Below are 17,279 nucleotides of genomic sequence, written 5' to 3' on the forward strand. Positions count from 1 at the left end.
AGACAAGATTTATACCATAGATTTCAAGATAGGGGATATAGAGACATGGATATACACCAAGCTAGTTCATGGAGCAATACCATAGACAGAAGGACTTTGTTACAGTACAAAAAATCAGGGCATACTAATCAAGATTCTATCTTGTGATTTGTGACTACATATGGCAGGAATCAACAAATAGCTAGGGATATATTGAACTCAAACTGGAACATTCTTTTGGCTAATGATAGTTTAAGAACACTATTAGGCCCTCAGTGTCAGATGTCATTCAGACAAGGAAAGAACCTTGGGGGTCTTTTTTCACATTATAAACACAGAGAAGGGGGAGGAGCGGTATATCACCAGACCACTATTATTGGAGACAAACTAATTGGTATGTTTCCATGTGGTCACTGTTGCTCCTGCCTACAAGTTAGACACTTAAAGAATTTACCAGTGCCAACACTAGTCGTGTATTTCAAACGAGGGTGTTTGGAAATTGCAGTAGCACATGGATTATCTACTTAGCCACCTGCCAATGTAAAGCCTTCTACATTGGTCAAACATCAAGATCACTTAGAATACGGATGACAGAACACAGAAGTGACATTAAGAACAAAAAAGAAACAAATGCTTTATACAGACACACGACACATCATCCCAATGCTCATTTCATGTTCATGATTATTGACAAAATTCAGGGGGACAGAAACAACCAACAAGGTTGGCACACCGTTCTAAACCACAAGGAACAATATTGGATTACCAACCTTGGATGTTTATTTCCACCAGGTCTGAATGACCATCTGTGAGTTTTATATAGTGTCCGGGGGTTCCATGATCATGGTGAGATCATACATATATATAGATCAAAAACCAGTGTGAATATTATAATGGTGGTCAGGTTAACCATACTTATGTATCAGCATATGATTAAGGGTATGTTACGAATTCTTTATATATCTATATATGTAGGATGTATATACATACACAGTTTTGCAGTTTTATATCTGTCATGTTGTTTTGAAATATATGGCAAGGTATTATAATAATTATAATATAGGCATCATTTACAAGGAAACTATTTGAAATCATTATAGCTATAATTAATAGCCAGTAATGATGGCTCATTTTTGACATTTTATTCATTAATATGATATATGATCAGTGAAATGTATTTTAATTCATATATGAATTGATATATTGTTATTATACACAATATATACAAGGTGTAGTGAAATTTACATGTTTGGGTTATATATGCAGACAAATGTATGCTTATTCATAAATACTTAGAGTATGCCCCTGGCTTTTCACCATGGGATCTGTATGCACAAAGGATTTTTACAAAATTCTCTTTTTATAATCCTTGAAAATATGATATTATCTATTACTTAACATTTTTGATATCATATGTTACTGGGTGAATGCTTTGTTCTTCAGGTGAGATATGTACTTGGATACTCCATCCACTAGGTTGGGCTATACCACTGTTTCAAGATAATTAGAGATGACCATAAATACAGGCTGTTTTATCATACATCAAAATTTTTTGTATCCATTGACAAAGGCTGAATAGGTTTTGGAGCAACAATAAAATAATCTTTACTATACTGTGTTCACTATCGTTTTTGCTGGTCGTTGGTGGTTTTACGTGCTTTCTCTCCAGTCAGCTTTCAGGTCACCAGCCTGGTCTTTGTTGACCATAGAGCCTTCTTTGACCACTACTTGCAGCTGATTGTGGCAACTAGTGGTTTATGCTGTGGGCTGACTGCTTCACTGGGATGACTTTGCAATCGCTGATTCTACTCCAGTGCCCTTTCCTTACTAAGAAGAAGTCTACCTGAGTTACATGTTGGCCACTCTTGTACATGATATTGTGACTGTCTCACTTTCTGAACCATGTGTTGGCTACTATCAACTCATTTGCCAGACAGAAGTCTAGAATGGCCTCTCATTCTTTATTCCTCTTTCCCAACACATGTGGGCCCAGGCAGTCTTCGCATCCTGTTCTGTGTGTTCCAATATGAGCATTCAAGTCAGCCATCATGAACCAATTCATGTTGCCCTGCTTTATCTGGTAGGTCCTGCAACTGCTGTCTAAATGCACTCTTTTCCTTACTATCACAACCCTGCTGTGGGGCATAGGGTGAGCCAATAGGGACACATACACCTCCCCTCTCACCATTAGCATGCGTCCCTTGCATAGGTCGGAGTAGACTGGGTCCTCAACCTACTTACCACCAAATACTTAGACCCATTTAACAACATTAGTCAATACGACTGAATCACCTACAGCCATACTTTACACCATCGAGTGGCTACCCTACCACTGTACACAGTCTGTTATCCATGTTCTCCTATCATGAGGATACTGCCTACCATAGTAGATGCCCAAATGCCCAAAATAGTTGGTTTATACAATTCTTCACTTATAGGGCTCCATGTAGAGTCTGTGCTGATGCCCATAGCTCCATTCACTGGCGATTTTGAGACAGAATCACTCCGCATGTTTTTCAAAAGTGGGACAAACCCCACAGAGACACAGGGAGAGTATGCAAACGCCAAACAGGCACCCAAGGTCAGGATCAAACATTGTCCCTTGTGCATTATGCCATCTGGTTTATAAAATAAAATGTGCTGCACATGTAACAATGCTTTTATTTTTATACACTGTATGTGATTTAACTGTAGAGCTTTTCTTACTGGGCCCCCTCTGAAAATGAGGTTTTACTTGATCAGACTTCCTCAGTCAATAAAAACAAATAAAAAAATAAATAAATAAATTTGGAAATAGAATAACCTACAACTCTGTACAAAACTTACCTGTACTGGTAACGCCTCCTCTGACCCAAAGGCCATTCATAATATTCTTGTGGAAATTCTATTCCAACTTTGCTCCACACATCCACTTCTCTGTCCCTTCTAATCAACTCTTACAACTAACTTCCTGACAGCAATTTGTAGAAATCATTGTAGAAAAAAAATTCAAAGGCACAGTCAGCATAAATGCTCAAGATAAAATGTATATGGTCAGGAAGTGAGATACAATTATTTGTTTTCATTCAAAATGAATGTGTGATGCTATTTGTATTACTAGTTTGCCCTACTAGGAGTTTACTCAGTACTTCATCATATCAAATGAAAGTTTTTATAATGCTGGGAAACACCTCAGTGATACTTGGTGTCTAATTACAACATTTTTAGCAATAAAGATAATATTTGCATGTTTTAAGTAAACATCTTGGCCAGTGTCCAGATCATAGCATTGTGGAACAGCATTTCACAGGATAAGTCTAGACATGGATCAGGAAATGCCTGATGACTCAAATGGGGTTGTCAGTATGTGAGAAAGTATTTTTTTTTTTGTTGTTAATTATGAAAATTTGGTATATTAATACTCCTGGCAATGACTTTACTCAGAAGGAGTTTATGTGATATTCTATGGTAAAGAATTAAACTTTAAATAATGCTGTGAAACTTCTCACTGCTACCTGATTACCTGTGCTAACAGCCACTGCTTTACATAAATTTCTACTTGTACTTATGCATATCCGCATATTTTATATAAATATCGTGGACACTGTCCACTTGACAGAATTCTGGAACAGCATTTCACAAGCAAAGTCTGCTCACTAGTCAAGAAACGGAAATGTATAAAGTTGTTAAATTATTAATATGTGCTATATTAATATTTTTATTAACAACATTACCCATTAGGACTTTATAAGGTACATCATGGTAGCAAATAAAAGCTTACATAATGCTGGATGAGTTGTCACTGATGACTGTTATCTGCTACTACCTTCAAGCAGATAGTTATGACTGTTTAGCAACAAAATATACATATATGCACAAATATCATACTTCTGTAAATATTTTGAGCAGTGTCCACTTGGAAGCAATGTGGAACATTAGTTCACATGCCCAGTCAGCATTCAGATTAGGAAAGGGATACTTGGTACCTGAGAAAATGTGACTTGTTTTCATAAAGTACTATGAATATATAATGTATGTTAATAACTATATTAAAACGTAAACTACAATGTGTTTATATGGTATTAAAATAAAGCATACACAATGTTAAAAGATGTTGCACTGATAGTTGGTGTCTAACTAGTACTGCTTTGCAGACAGACCTTTATATGTCCACTAAATAAGCAAAACTATGCCAATAACTTGAACATGGAGTTATATCTACAAAACTACTTTGTGGCAAACTGAAAAGCACATCTGCATGAACAAAAATCATACTGATAGTTGGGTTCTATCAACTATGGTTAATGAGATACTAACAGTTGTTGGTATAATTGCAATAATAAAATGTATATATTGTCTAATTACCTGGTCAATCTAAAAATCACAGTCATGTCTTCCTGACATACTAAGAGGAGTGCGTGCTGAACAATATTAGCATTTTGACTTTCTTTGTTACCTTTACAGTTCTCAAGAACTGTAAAGGTAACAGTGTCCTTTACAAGGAAGTTGCAAAATTCATGAAAGCTGCCCTGCCAGGAACTTTGCAGATGTCAAAAGGTGTGAAATTGTACTTAGGCTGGGTGTTAATGAATTAACTTGATCTTACCACTAAAGAGTACTTTGGAAATCTGAGCAGGAAACCTTGGTGAAGTCAACACTAAGTTAATGATGTGACTGAATATTAATCTGAGACTGCATAGTTTATAAAAATTGATATAGATCCTAGTCATGTTATAGCTACAAGAAACAAATACATGTCCAGTTGTGTGTATTGTCTTAGGGATACTAACATTCAAGAACAGCATGAGAGAGAGATACTAAACACCAGAAGGCTTCCAAAAGGTATATACGAGCATTTATATAGCTGCATGGAATCAGGAATACCAGACAGGACAAAATCCTCCTCCTCAAGGAAGAGTAAACCTGTCTGGTGGACATTTACAATAAATAAACAATATAATAAAAGGAAAAAAAATGCTGTCCAGGATCAAGAAGGAGCAGGTGTCTAACTGGAAGCAATCTCTTCTTAGCCTGAACAAGTAAATAAGAACACTAGTGAAATCCTCCAAAGCAAACTTTGAGTCCAAACTGGCCACATCCACTAAAGACAATCGTAAGGCTTTCTTCATATATGTCAGTAATTTCAAGGAAAGCACCAGATCTGCTCAGAACTAGTGGTCAAGGACACCACATACAGAAACCCTGTAGATATAGCCAACCTGCTGGCAGACAGGTTCAGTGACAACTTCAATCCTCTTTTCCCCCATCAATAAAACAGGACATCCCCAGTACCTGCCCCTTTCCCTTATCTCTAGGGAGCAAGTCATCACTGCCCTCTCAAAGGCAAAAAATACACCCTTCATGGGACCCGATAACATCCCGGACTGCATCCTACATGAACTCAGGCAGGAATTTGCATAACCAAACGCCGAGTACCAGCTTCATCACAGCTAAGTGGAGGACAGCTACTGTCATCCCTTTGCAGAAAGGGGGAGCATCCACCGATCCAGGAAATTAAAGACCCATCAGCCTAACTAGCCTGATCTGCAAGGCCATGGAGTGGATTATCATGGACTTCATAAACAAGGACATTGGCAACCTCCAGACACTTGATCCCACACAGTTTGGTTTTGTCAAAGGGAGGTCATGCCTGTTAAATTTGGTTGACTTCTTTGAGACAGTCACCAAGGCCATAGATGAGGGTAAGATGGTGCACACCGCCTACCTTGACCTGGCCAAGGCCTTCGAAATTATTATTACCCACTCAGGTATAATAGATAAACTTTCTCAACTGGGCATCAGTCCATATGCTACCAGATGGGTAGCAAACTACACTGATAGAACCCACCTAGTCAAAATAGGGGAAGCCACCTCAAATACTAGACCCATAAAAAATGGTGTACCCCAGGGATCGGTCTTGGGGCCTCTGCTGTTTGGGATATACTTCTCAGAGGTGCAGGCCAAATCTAGTGGGCTATGGATGACCATGTTTTCAGATGACTGCAAGCTGGGTGCTGTCAGCAATTCCTCTAGTGATGTGGACATCCTCCAACAGGGTCTCACCCAAACAAATGACTGATGCCAGAAACATGGCGTCAAACTGAATGCCACAAAATGCATCATCATCCCTTTTGTGGAGAATGACGTCCCCACAAGTTATCACACCGATAATAAGGCATTAAGTATGCACTCAATCGTAAGGGACTTGGGAACCCATGTTGACAGCAAACTGACTTTTGACCACCATATTGCCACCATTGTATGGAAAGCTTTCTATATGGCCCACCTCATCAGTAAGGGTATCTCATCCAGGGACAAGGTGGTCATAACATCCCTGCATTCTTCCCTTATAAGGGAAGACCTTTCAGCATGTACCTCACAAAGCACATGCAGCAGCTGGAGACACCATAGGGATTCCTCATCCAGAGAATCCAGGGCCTAAAACATCTACCCTATACAGATAGGCTAAAAGCCCTGTCCCTCTACTTAGTCTCCTACAGACTCCTCAGAGGCGATCTCTGTCTGGCATACAAAGGACTGCCGCATATCCGCAACTCAAGATCCACTCAAATAACCTGCACGCGAGACCTCAACCTGATCTGTGACATCAATAGGATTTGTTGGAGGAACAGATCTGTGTCCCAGAGGCTCCCCCTTTTGTGGAACAGACTCCCTCTCCAAGTAAAGCAGAGTACCTCATTAAACGTTTTAAGCACAAACTGGATGGGGAACAGAAAATGCACCCCTGGGATTCCACCTATGTCCCTGCTGGACAGTGGCATAGGGTGCTGACTTGTTGAAACATGGGCTAAATTTTTGGCTAGGCTTGTAAGGGCCTCAGGGCTAATAACCTAGTAACTTCCACTGATCCTATGATCATAAAAACTAATGTACATTCATGCACTGAGAAGAGAACCTACAGTATGTTTACTCTGAATAAGTGCTGTGCTGGGAGTTTTCATGCTTAAAAAGCCACTGCTAAATACATACAACTTTAAGTAAGCATTTTAATTTCACATGAATACAGACATATCTTCAATCATGATTTATTTTTTACTATTTGTTTATTGCGTATGTGAGCTAGTCCATTGACCCTTTTAATCATGTTATGGGCTCTAAAAGCAGAATAAATAAAGTCATGGTTATATAATTATTAAATAAAATATAGAAATACAACATATATAAAAGTTAAAGTGAAATTCAACATAAGACTATACACAAGTTTCTACAATATTTACAAATGCATAAACCACTTACTTCAAGTAGTAAACATGAATGTAAGGTATGCAGTTAAATTTGACAAATATGAGACAATATGGAGTTGTTTGGTTAACATAACCACTCTCACAAAAGCATGCATATGTGGTTTATTTGTGAAAATGCTATTTTTAGGAATGCTTTAAAAGCTTCCAAGGTTTGCTGTCTTTTAACTTTATCTGAAAGGTGGTTCCAAATGGCTGGATTCAGCCTGGAGAAAGGTTTTTTTTTATCATAATGGGATTTTGAACTGAGGTCAGGCTAAGGTAAAGTTTCTATTTTGACTCTATCTTAGGAATATTTTTTTTTCTCTAAGCTGTATTTTTTTCTTTCAATGTGGGGAATATTCAAGTTTTAATGTTTTAAAAAGTAGTGTACTAAGAAGGAGGATGGCCCAATTTGGAAGAGACAGTAGGTCTACTAAGAGGATAAATCAACATATTTTGCTTTCTGTGACCTGAAGCCTCTGTGTATTGCAGGACAGGTGTAGAAATAGTAACTGCAGGCTACACTCTAACTTTGGACAAATGACATTTCTTGCTATAGCCACCAAATGGGCAGCTGTTAGTAGGAGAGGTGAAATTTTATAACATACTTTGAGTTGCGTAAGAACTTAATTAGTGATTTTTGTTTATACCTAGTATAATTTTTTGGGATGGATCAATTGTAAGGCCTTAGTATTTTCGCTTTGTGACATTAGGTATGATATTGCCCTGACTGTCTTTAATTAGTAGCAGTGTTAGTGTTGCTGATTTCTAAGGTAAGGAAAACACTACTAGCTTTCTTGGGGTTGATTAATACACTGTTGGCAGAAAACTATCTGCAGAGCTCAGAAAACTGTCTGTAGTTTTGACTTCAGGCTGATATACGTTTTACTAGAGTCAAGAAGTAATTTATAGGTTCATAGGTAGGTACTAGGCTATCGGCCCAAGGGCCTAAGTAAGCCTAGCCAACAAGGTTCCCTGGCTTACGCCATCCAAGAAAGTTATTTTCCTGTGCCACTGTCGAGCAGAGACACAGAAGTGATCCCCAGGGTGCATTTCCTATTTCCCATCCACTCATCAAGATTTTTCATGAAGAGTGCTAATGAAGAACTTTGCTTGACATAGATGGGTAGCCTGTTCCAGATTATGGGAAGTCTCTGGGACAGGAATCTATCCCTACAGCATGTCCTGTTTATTGTGGTGACAAGGTCTAGGTCCCTAGAGCGTGTAGCTCGGAGGGATTGGGATTTCTTTAGCTGTAGCATGTCCAACAGCTCTGGGTTTGACATAGCTTTATATGTTAGGCAGAGATCACCTCGGAGTAGGTGATATGCTACAGAGTAAAGCTGGAGTTTTTTGAGGTGGTCAGTGTAGGGCATTTGTTTGAGGCCAGTAATCCTCTTTGCGAGGTACTTCTGTGGCCTTTCCAGCTGCTGCAGATGTCTTGTGAGGTACATTCCAAAAGAGGCGTTGTACTCTATAATGGGTCTAATGAGTGTCGAGTAGAGGGAAACAATGACCTCTTTTTTCCTGGATGAGAACCCTTTTATGATGAGGTGTGCCACATAGAAGGTCTTCCTGACTACTGTGGCGATGTGAATATCAAAGGAGAGACTACTGTCCACCTGGGTCCCAAGGTCTCTTATCACGCATTCAGTGTTAAGTAGATTGCTGCCTATGTGGTTAGTTCATGGGTACAGAGTTTTTACCAAAGGGGATGACACTGCACTTTTTGGCACTGAGCTTGAGGCCATGGCTCTGACACCAGGCATCTGTCTCAGCGAGGCCCTTCTGTAGGATGTCCACATAATTTGGGGACTTGACTATGGCTCCTAGTTTGCAGTTATCTGCGAACTTCATTAGCCAGTGGCCTTCTGTGTTAGCCTGTACTTCAGAGAAGTAGATACCAAACAGGAGAGGTCCCAGGACAGAACCCTGTGGTACTCCACTTGTCACTGCTTTGAGGTCAGATTTGGAGTCTGCAACTTTTACAGTGTGGGTTCTGTCAGTGAGCCAGTTGGCAACCCATCTTGTGATGTAGGGATTTATACCTAGTTTAGTGAGTAATTCCAGAATGGGGAATGGTGTCGAAAGCCTTGGCGAGGTCAAGATAGTCTGTGTGAACCACCTTACCCTCATCTACGGCTTTGGTGACTGCCTCAAAGAAGTCAGTCAGGTTCAGGAGGCATGATCTGCCTTTCACAAACCCGAACTGGGTGGGATCCAGAGTTTGGAGGCTACCAATGTCTTTGTTTATGAGTTCCATGATGATATGTTCCATGGCCTTGCAGACTAGGCTTGTCAGGCTGATAGGTCGATAGTTCCCGGGATCAGTGGTGGCTCCCCCTTTGCGGAGTGGGATAACTGTTGCTGTGCGCCATTCAGTGGGCACAAAGCCTGATGCGAGGCTATTATTGAACATTGTGCTTAAGTGGGGAGCCAGTTTGTTCTGAAGTTCGTGTAAAATGCAGCCTGGGATGTTGTCCGGTCCCATGGATGCTGTGTTTTTGGCTTTAGAGAGTGCAGCTTTTACCTGCGTAGTTGTGATTACAGGGACTCTGCATTCTTCCTGTATAGATATGGGCCCTTTAGGGGGTGAGGGGGGGGTAAAGTTAGCACTGAACCTATCTGCCAGGATGTTGGCAATATCAGTTGGTTTTGTAATTTTCGTGCCTTTGTGCTGTAACTCAGAGCAGATCTGGGTGTTGCCATCGAGATTCTTGACTTAGCTATAGAATGCTTTGTGGTTGTCCTTAGAATTAGTGGCAATTTTGTTTTCATAGCTAGCTTTGGAGGATCTTATAAGGGATCTCAGCTTCTTACTGAGGCTGACCAGGGTGCTCCTCCACTCATGCGATTTTACTCTCTTTTGCAACAGTTTCTTCCTTCTGCTGTACAGTTTGTTTATGGCAGGGGACCACCAGATTGGCTTCCTTTTTTTGGAGGATAGCGTCTTGGTTCTGCTTGGGATAGCATGATCCATGTACTTGTGTAAGTGCTTATAGAGTGCATTTGTGTAGGATTCAGCAGTTGTAACTGTATTGTCCATTAGCATGGATGTCATGAAGTTCAACACTTCTGTCTTAAGAAGCATAAGTTGGTTTGGAGAAATTTTTTACCGTGGTTTCATTAATGGGGGGTGGGGGCAGGATGTGGATATCAAGGGTGATTAGCTTATGGTCGGATCGGACCAACGAGGAGTTGACTTCCGGTGTGGAACACCAGTCACTCATGTTGGTAATGACTAGGTCTAGGATATTGTTGACCCTGGTGGGGGTGTGGATAAGTTGATCCAGGGCATTGGAGTTTATGAATTCCAGAAAGCATTGAGCTAAGGAGTTGGTACACGAGTAGTTTTCCCAGTTAATGGTGGGGTAGTTGAAGTTGCCCATTATTAGGGTGTTTGGTTGAACCCTAATATTTTCCAGTACATCAACATTATTGTCAGCATATATAAGAACAAGAGAAGGACAAAAATGTTATTTATTTATTTTTATTTTATTTTACATTTTCTGACCAGGAAAGTCCGACTGGATACATGTCCATTTTCAGCGAAGACCCAGGGAGAAAAGCTCCACAGTTAAATTTAAGTAAAATAAGACACTGCATTGGGCAGGAATTGAACCTGGGTCTCCTACATGGAAGGCAATAATTCTATCACTGAATCACCAATGAGGTATTTAATAAAAAGTAAGAATAGCAGTGGCTTAATGCTGAGCCCTGAAAGACCCCAGTTTGGAGGATTCCATTTTTTTAGAAGGATTTTTTGACATAAAATTGAAAAATTTTGCCCTTTAAGTAGTTTCACAAACACGATTGTGTTATCTCTAAAATTCTGTTTGTTAAGTAGAAGGTTGTGATTAACTATCTCAAATGCCCTAGCCATATCTATAAATTCAATAGCTGTGCCAAGTCCCTCATTTATATTTCTATAGATGATATTTGTAGTGGTGAATAAAGCTCTTACTGCTTTTTAAGCATTGTAAAAGCCATGCTGCTCATCACAGAGAAGGACATAGCTATTTATGTGTTGAAACAGCTGTTCGTAAAACAGCTTCTGAATATTTTTGTGACTGGGGAAAAGTCTGAGCTTACTCTGTAGTCTCTGAGGTAAATGAGTGAGGAAAGTTCATGAGGAGGTATGACAATGGAATGTTTGAAGGTAGGAAGGACTATGCCTGAGGAGAGGAACAAACTGCATATGTGAGTAAGAAGCTTTGCAATTTCTTCAGACTCAGTTATAAGAAATGTAGGATGTAGCTTGCTGAACTTGATTCCTGTGGAAGTTAACTTCAATAGAAGATTTGATTTAGTTTAGCAGATATGGTGGAATATGACACCAAGGGGTACAGCTGTGAGGCAGCATTTGAACCTTGAGTTTGTGAGGCAGATGAAGGTGTGGGAAAATTGCCTGTGAGGTCATACACAGTCGAGAGTGGTAAAAGTATGTAAGTTTACATGCGTGTGTAAATGGGCATGCCTTCGTTGAAGGTTGGGCGTCAAGCTGGCACCTCGGCGTTTCAGAAAAATCTACTGGCAATCATCAGTGGACCAGAGTTCCGCTGTGGCAACCCCTTACCGGGAAAAAGCCGAAAGACAAACAATATTAGCATTAACCACCACATCTCTGTTAATGGTTTAGTGATTCATATGTCCTGTTAGTTTCTTTAGTTCTCTCCAGAAAAGTTTTAGTTTAATGGCAAATGCACCTTGTTTGTTTTTTTTTTTTTGTTTTGCTTTAGATAGATTTTGCACTTTGGTAACTATACTAGTTGATTTTACATAGTTCAGGAAGGTTTGAAGTATCTGATTATTAGATGGGTCCTGTTTCTAGGCTTTATGTGCATTGTCCCACTGCTTTAATTCCTGATATCATCAGTCAGTCAACAGCATAACTGAGCTTTGAACCTCCTACATGTAAATGGAAAGAAGGTATCGTGAATTGTGGACAAGGTCACAATAAAGTAAGAAAGTGCAAGAGTGTGGTTGGATATGTGAATATAGAAGGGACCAGCCTATATAGTCAAGCTTGGTATTAAGCTACAGGTCTGAATGATACTATCCCTATAAAGTGTTTCTAAAGTAGTAGGTTAAATTAAAGCAATGTTTCTTACAAACTTATTTGGCTACATATGGCTTTAAGAGTTTTATTAATTAATCGATTGCATGTGATTTACATTTTATATAAATTGAGGCTTTTTTTTCAGGGATTGTTTCTGAAAAAGCCTAGTGTGATATGGATGAAAGTAGTTCTTATTGAAATTTCTTGTTGAGTTTGCATTTCATTGTTATTTTGACCGTGTCCAACTTAGGATGAGACGGAGCTGGACGGAACAGCCTTAACGGCAACCTAGTTCATATCAACGATACCAGAAGGGCTTGTTAGTACAGTTTGATTACTTTTATATAAATGTAAATGTCCCTATGTCACAAGTGATAATTCAATAAAGGTGTTAAAAAATTATACAGAAGGGCTTCTATGTCAAAGAATCAGAGCATGGGCTATTAAGATGAAATGTTACAGAGGGGCTATTATGCAAAGAAGCAGAGAAAGAGTGAACTAGCTTATCTGTTAAAAACTTGAAGGAGGAGGAAACAGCCTATGTTCAACCTAGGTTGTAAGTGGCTGTGAGTGAGTGAGCATGACCCATCTAATATAGGGACTTAAAGAGTAAGATCTAGGGTGTGCAAAAACATTGTCAGCCAATCTTCGTCCTACACTGAGAGGGAATGTAGTAACCTATCTGCCATCTAGGCTGTGCAGTTCTAGAAGTAAGAGGCTAAGAGAGGAATTTAGTAGCCTCTCAGCCACAACACAGCACTTCCAGGCATTTTCAAAAACAGGTAACTGTTGTACTCTTAGCAAGGATATGATTTTCTAACTAAGGCAGACTATCAGTAGTTCCCCACCACCTACCAATCTGACTTTTTTCTAAGCCATCTTTTTCCAGAAATCATTGCCACTTCACATGATTATTGACATCCCCCAATTCTATTTCAAGGCCATTATCAAAAAAAAGAGTTTTAAAAACTAATTGAAAACTTGGACATAGGCTACAACCCTAAACTTTGCACATTATATTTAAAAAAAAAAAATCTAAATTTAGTTAGCCATACTCTCAGGAAGCTTTTGGTACACATTTCCCATCTGTCACTTACAACTCAAATCCACCCATATACCTTTAAACACACCATGATTATTTCTGGCTAAATGCCATTCCCCAGTTTTGCAAATGATTTTCATCCTATTGCCAACCTTTGCCTGACAGCTAAAATACTTGAAAAGAAATAATGTATGACCAAGTTCTTGGGTACTTACTAAAATATTGATGCTCGCAGATAAGCAATATGGTTTCCAGCTTAACTTTAGCATTCTAATACCTGTATACACTCTCTGACAGACCACATCTTTACAAACACTGAGTAAAGTAAAGTTACAGGAGCCATATTTTTTGTTCTTAAGAGGGCTTTTGAAACAAGTGTCTTCCTGGTACTGGCAAAATGATTTGAGAACTACCTTGAAAACAGAACTGCCCAAGTGACTGGATCTTACAGCAGCACTCAAACTAGGAGCATAACCTGAGGTGTCCAGTAAGGTTCAGTCCTGGAGCCTATGTTATTCTCACTGTATTATTAATGATCTACCCTGGGATTTGCCTCAGATTAGCTGTATAATGTATGTGGATGGCACTGGGATCTGCCTCAGATTAGCTGTATAATGTATGCGTATGGCACTGTCCTGACGATGTCCACCATCCATTCTGAACAGTGAACGTCTGAAGGATTTTGAAACTACATTGAACTGGTTTTGTAAAAAACAAGCTGTTCATCAATACAAAATATATATATATATATATATATATATATATATATGATACAAAAAATGAAATGATGGCTACTGCCCACCACTCCTCAACAGGCTGTAGTTTTGAATTTGTCCTATAGTCTTGGAAAAAAATAATAGTATTCAGTTAGACAGGTCCCCAGTCACACTTGGTATGTGTGAAAGAGTTTTCTCAAAAATAGTCCAGCTGTTTGAAAGAAACTCCCAGAGAACATTAATATAGCCCAACTACTGACTTTCAAGAACACATGCAGAGACCATCTATTCAAAGAACGTATATGCAGATGCTACAAAGACATGGGCTAACACAGTAGTACACTAACTCTTAGGTTTCACTGTGCTGGTGGGACCACTCCAAAATTAACAGATTTAGTCTGTTTTTATACTACTTTAAGACAAAAAGAGAGATGCAGATATAATTACCCACCCTCTTTCTTAGTTCAGCCATTCAACATTCACTTGCAGATTCCTAGTCCATTATGTTGTAACATCTTACACTGCTGTGAGCTGTTTAACATGCTTACATACAATTCTGTATTAATAATGAAGTTTACATTGTATATTTAAACACTAACAATCTTGTAAATATTGTTTTATTTTGTATTTTTTCAGTATTGTAGCTTAGCCATATATCATACATAAAATCTTTGTCAAGTGTGGCAATATTTTTTTCTTTCCGCTATTTTCCTAAGTGCATTTTATACTTGTAATCATTTTGCCATTGCAGCCTGAGTCATAGTTAAAAAGAGTATCTGGACCAGTTTACATACCCAGTTAACAAAGTGTAAGTAATGAAATAAATACATAAATAAACATGTGCTATTTGTGAGAGAGACTGGGACAGAATGCCCTACAGTCTCGGAAGGAATAAGACTGCTAGAGAAGGAGGGATACAACCTATTTGACACCTAGATTGTATGAGGCTGAGTGAAAGCAGCCTATAAGATACAGGGAAAGATAAATGGGCAGGAATATGAACTAAAGAAAGAATAGTTTAGCCCACCACTTCGGCTAAGAGGGAAAGCAGCAGTCTACTTACCAACTAGGCTGTGAAGCTGTAAGAAAGTGCGAGTGGTCGATCTGATGTGGAAACTGAGTAGTGATAACCCAACCTGACCAAGGATAGACTGAGACGGAATGTACCAAGCTGCATTTAACTTAAGTTTAGCAAAGTTGGTTTTGGGCGGAAAGGCCTGTCTGCTATACATAAGGATAATTACGTTTGAGTCCTGCAAATAAATAATTAGGATTGCCTATCTTATATTGGGTTGGAGTATGACAAAATTAGTCTATCTGCCACCTAGACTGAGACAAAAGGTAACAGACTGTCACTTGGGCTGTAAGTGTAAGTGAATGAAAGTGGCCTGTATACTATGAAGTCTGTTTACTAAAAACGTCCAAAAACAGCTAATAGGCACAAGACAATTGTCTGAAGAAGTTAGGAGAAAGTGTGTCCTAACGAAAAGCGCTTTACACTTTGTGACTTAGATTCTGTGCAGCCAGATCGTTTTTAACTTTTTATTGCTTGGCAGTTACCGAAGTGTGCACCGGACTACTTATTGCTGTAAGCTTGTTTTACTCAGCTATTAAACCTTGTTGGACTTTGCAGTGTACGCTCGTCTTGTCTTGTGCTATGAAGTCTGAACAGGAACATTATGGCCTATGTAAACCGAGGAGATGAAGAAACATACTAATAGCCTACCTGCCTATCTGAATTTATAACCTGATAGTGGAGTTTTAGACACATGTAAAGTGAGTTGCTAAAGGGTAGTAATAAAGCCAGAGGAGGAGGAGGATTGTGTTATAAAGCTTAGTGGACTGGATCTGGCAGGTATCTCTGTTAATGCTACAAGAAAGAAGTTTACAGTACAAGTTCAGTAGGATATTGGCTGTGAAATGATATGAGTTAGTATATAATGAGATCAGTGTCTGTCACTGATAGATATATGACAATGGAAAAATAGATATATATCTCTGATAGACTGGGAAAATGGGGGAATTAATATGTGGGTGGGATTTATCAAGTATATATGTATTCATAAGGGGATGGGTGGGAATAGGATAAGGAACAAAAGAAGCAAGCCTCACACAGAGCAGCTGAGCAAAACAGTGTTAATCCCCAATTAAAGCCCAAAACAATCAGTAACAGAGTATTCTGACCCAAGTAAGGAGAGCTGTGATGCAGGTCAGTATGAGAGCTAAGGGGGAGGAACTGTATACAGTTAAAGAAATAGAAATGCAGATAAAGAGGAACAGGGGTGACCTGAAAATGAAAGAGTAGTGAGAAAAGGCAAGAACAGAGAGTAAATCTAATCAAGACACTGTGTGCACATCACAATTTTAAAGACAAAGTATAGAAAAATATGCAGGTACATGGCAAAAGAGCAAGAACATCTCTGTTTAGATGTCATGTAGGAGACCATCCAGACTGACAGCAAATTATTTTAGAAACTAGTTTGTGTTTAGGGCTTAGGAACAGGAACCTTGCATAACCTAGTTAGGAGGCTAAAAAACAGCTTCTTGCCATCAGTGCACAGTATGTAATACAATCAGATTTATTTATTTTTTTATTTGACATTTGTTTACCAGGAAAGTCTCCAGAAAGTGCTTATTTTCAGCGGAGGCCTGGGGACAAAAGCTCCAAAATCACAATATTTCAGAAATCAAGTACAGATATTTTCAATCACAAGGTATCATGTTACATTACATACATAAAAGTGAAGGAATGTTGTAATGAGAAAAACAGAGCATATGTTTCATAGTAGAGTGCAATAAAAATAACATGAGTTGAAGAGAATATGTCAGAAATAACTTAATAGTTATTTTATTTGTTACACAGATTAGTGTGTGGCAAATGAAACTTGAGACAATTCTAATAAAATATTAAAAAGATATTAGAGATTACATGATTAGAGACAGTGAGGTGAAACTGAGTGATGTCTTAGTATGACAGATGGTGTTCATATTATGGTTATGGAAGGAAGATGGATGGAGAGAAGGGTGGCACAGTGGTGCAGCGGTTAATGTTGTCGCCTCACAGCAAGAGGTTCTCCGGTTCGATTCTCGGCTGGGGTGCCTTCTGTGTGGAGTTTGCATGTTCTCCCTGTGTTCGCGTGGGTTTCCTCCGGGTACTCCGGTTTCCTCCCACATTCCAAAGACATGCATCTGGAGCATTTCTCTCCGGGCCTCTGCTGAAAACAGGCTCTGTGGAACCTAGTCAGATATTCCCAGTCAAC

Source organism: Protopterus annectens, chromosome 4.part1 (genome assembly GCF_019279795.1).
Source record: "Protopterus annectens isolate FY-2018-M chromosome 4.part1, PAN1.0, whole genome shotgun sequence".
In the NCBI taxonomy this organism is placed as follows: domain Eukaryota; kingdom Metazoa; phylum Chordata; order Ceratodontiformes; family Protopteridae; genus Protopterus; species Protopterus annectens.